The sequence below is a fragment of the Dermacentor albipictus genome, chromosome 8, assembly GCF_038994185.2.
Source record: "Dermacentor albipictus isolate Rhodes 1998 colony chromosome 8, USDA_Dalb.pri_finalv2, whole genome shotgun sequence".
NCBI classification, from domain to species: Eukaryota; Metazoa; Arthropoda; class Arachnida; order Ixodida; family Ixodidae; genus Dermacentor; species Dermacentor albipictus.
Genome location: NC_091828.1, coordinates 43,435,522 through 43,439,236, shown reverse-complemented (window position 1 = coordinate 43,439,236; position 3,715 = coordinate 43,435,522). Strand labels below are relative to the sequence as shown.

Sequence of the window (3,715 nt, the reverse complement as noted above, 5' to 3'; positions counted from 1 at the left end):
ATATTTGCCAATATATATATATATATATATATATATATATATATATATATATATACATATATATATATATAAACGAGAAGAAAGGGGGTTAACCGAGGGACCCGATATTTATTAGTCATATAATGAGAAGCCAACAAACACTGACACCAAGTGCAACATAGGGGAAATTGCATGTGCTTAATAAATGAAATAAAGTATTGATAAATTAATGGAAATTAAAGTGGATGAAAAAACAACTTGCCGCAGGTGGGAACCGAACCCACAACCTTCGCATGTCGCGTGCGATGCTCTACCAATTGAGCTACCGCGGCGGCGTTTCGCCATCCACTTTCTTGGGTATTTATGTGTACTAGTAGAACCCTGGGAGTGTTAGCCAGCGCCCCCACTCACAGACCTTGGCGGCGGACGTGGAACGTCTTTTTTGCCGCAGGCGTCGATCACGAGAACGTGATCTTTTCGGGTGAAGGCAACTGGTCAATAAACCCACATATGCTACCTGAAGGCATCAATGTTGCCGGATTCGAGACCCTCGTTAAGTAATAAACGAGAAGAAAGGGGGTTAACCGAGGGACCCGATATTTATTAGTCATATAATGAGAAGCCAACAAACACTGACACCAAGTACAACATAGGGGAAATTGCATGTGCTTAATAAATGAAATAAAGTATTGATAAATTAATGGAAATTAAAGTGGATGAAAAAACAACTTGCCGCAGGTGGGAACCGAACCCACAACCTTCGCGTGCGATGCTCTACCAATTGAGCTACCGCGGCGGCGTTTCGCCATCCACTTTCTTGGGTATTTATGTGTACTAGTAGAACCCTGGGAGTGTTAGCCAGCGCCCCCACTCACAGACCTTGGCGGCGGACGTGGAACGTCTTTGACGCGGACGCGGACGTGGCGCGGACCTTGACGCGGACGTGGAACGGCGGACGTGGAACGGCGCTGGCTAACACTCCCAGGGTTCTACTAGTACACATAAATACCCAAGAAAGTGGATGGCGAAACGCCGCCGCGGTAGCTCAATTGGTAGAGCATCGCACGAGACATGCGAAGGTTGTGGGTTCGGTTCCCACCTGCGGCAAGTTGTTTTTTCATCCACTTTAATTTCCATTAATTTATCAATACTTTATTTCATTTATTAAGCACATGCAATTTCCCCTATGTTGTACTTGGTGTCAGTGTTTGTTGGCTTCTCATTATATGACTAATAAATATCGGGTCCCTCGGTTAACCCCCTTTCTTCTCGTTTATTACTTAACGAGGGTCTCGAATCCGGCAACATTGATGCCTTCAGGTAGCATATGTGGGTTTATTGACCAGTTGCCTTCACCCGAAAAGATCACGTTCTCGTGACACCTGCGGCAAAAAAGACGTTCCACGTCCGCCGCCAAGGTCTGTGAGTGGGGGCGCTGGCTAACACTCCCAGGGTTCTACTAGTACACATAAATACCCAAGAAAGTGGATAGCGAAACGCCGCCGCGGTAGCTCAATTGGTAGAGCATCGCACGCGACATGCGAAGGTTGTGGGTTCGGTTCCCACCTGCGGCAAGTTGTTTTTTCATCCACTTTAATTTCCATTAATTTATCAATACTTTATTTCATTTATTAAGCACATGCAATTGCCCCTATGTTGTACTTGGTGTCAGTGTTTGTTGGCTTCTCATTATATGACTAATAAATATCGGGTCCCTCGGTTAACCCCCTTTCTTCTCGTTTATTACTTAACGAGGGTCTCGAATCCGGCAACATTGATGCCTTCAGGTAGCATATGTGGGTTTAGTGACCAGTTGCCTTCACCCGAAAAGATCACGTTCTCGTGACGCCTGCGGCAAAAAAGACGTTCCACGTCCGCCGCCAAGGTCTGTGAGTGGGGGCGCTGGCTAACACTCCCAGGGTTCTACTAGTACACATAAATACCCAACAAAGTGGATGGCGAAACGCCGCCGCGGTAGCTCAATTGGTAGAGCATCGCACGCGACATGCGAAGGTTGTGGGTTCGGTTCCCACCTGCGGCAAGTTGTTTTTTCATCCACTTTAATTTCCATTAATTTATCAATACTTTATTTCATTTATTAAGCACATGCCATTTCCCCTATGTTGTACTTGGTGTCAGTGTTTGTTGGCTTCTCATTATATGACTAATAAATATCGGGTCCCTCGGTTAACCCCCTTTCTTCTCGTTTATTACTTAACGAGGGTCTCGAATCCGGCAACATTGATGCCTTCAGGTAGCATATGTGGGTTTATTGACCAGTTGCCTTCACCCGAAAAGATCACGTTCTCGTGACGCCTTCGGCAAAAAAGACGTTCCACGTCCGCCGCCAAGGTCTGTGAGTGGGGGCGCTGGCTAACACTCCCAGGGTTCTACTAGTACACATAAATACCCAACAAATACCCATCTATTTGGTGCAAGCGGTGGCAGATGACTCTGAATACTGGTAAATGCTACCATGTGCAGTTCACAAAGAAAAAGAAAAAATTCCCCAGTTCCTATTGCGTAAATAATGTTGCACTCAGTACCGCTAATGATGTTCAGTACCTCGGAGTTACGTTTTCTGAAACGCTTGACTGGACTAATCATGTTAACTTAATTAGCGCGAAAGCTTACCGTCTTCTTCACTTTTTCCGACGAAATTTTAACTATTCTCCTTCATCACTGAATGCAACCTTGTATTTAACAAATATCAGGCCTATTCTAGAATATGCATGCGTTATCTGGGATCCATACACTAAAAACCTCACAGAAAAAATAGAACGCGTCCAAAAGCACGCAGCACGCTTCGTAACAGGAAATTATAATTTTACTACCAGAGGATCCAGAATACGAGAAGGGTTGGGTTGGAAAACTCTTTCTTCACGCAGGAAAATCCTAAGATTGAAATTCCTTTATAATACATATAAAAGTAAAACTGGTATCAACAAAACACTGTTCATCAAGGAGCCGCATTACGTTTCATCTAGGAGAGACCACGCTAACAAAATTAGAGCTTACCAGTGCCGTACCAATGTGTTTAAGTATTCATTTTTTCCTAACACGATTAGCGATTGGAATGAGCTCCCTAATGAAGTGATGGCAGCTTCTAGTTTTGAAAATGCTATTGAGAGCCATATTCTTTGATTGTTCTGTTATTCAATTCTGTACATACGCTACTTTTTTTCTGTTTTGTTAGTTAGTTACTTTGTCACTCACTTTGTTTTGTACTTTCGTAGTTTCTATTCCGCTTTTGCGAATTTCAGTGCTTAAACTATGTTGTATTTACTGATGTATTCTTTTGATGTTGCTAAATATGTTTCCATTGTGACAACCTGTATTTTAACCCCCCTACGATAATGCCGTACAGGCGATGTAGGTATACCGAATAAATAAATAAAAAAGTGGATGGCGAAACGCCGCCGCGGTAGCTCAATTGGTAGAGCATCGCACGCGACATGCGAAGGTTGTGGGTTCGGTTCCCACCTGCGGCAAGTTGTTTTTTCTTCCACTTTAATTTCCATTAATTTATCAATACTTTATTTCATTTATTAAGCACATGCAATTTCCCCTATGTTGTACTTGGTGTCAGTGTTTGTTGGCTTCTCATTATATGACTATATATATATATATATATATATATATATAACGAACCGCACAAGGACGGTACTGTGCAATAGTGGTGAAAAAGCAAGATGAAGAATACAGGGAGTGTTCGGGCGGCCAAGTTTATTTACGC

The 3,715-nt window shown here is 43.1% G+C and overlaps 1 non-coding gene across 1 annotated transcript; it reads left to right on the top strand.

Moving 5' to 3' along the window:
- The first annotated feature begins 1,013 nt into the window (after nucleotides 1-1,013).
- TRNAS-AGA (transfer RNA serine (anticodon AGA)) lies at nucleotides 1,014-1,086 on the top strand. Its single transcript has one exon. It is a non-coding gene; the product is annotated as a tRNA-Ser (tRNA).
- Nucleotides 1,087-3,715: the final 2,629 nt, after the last annotated feature.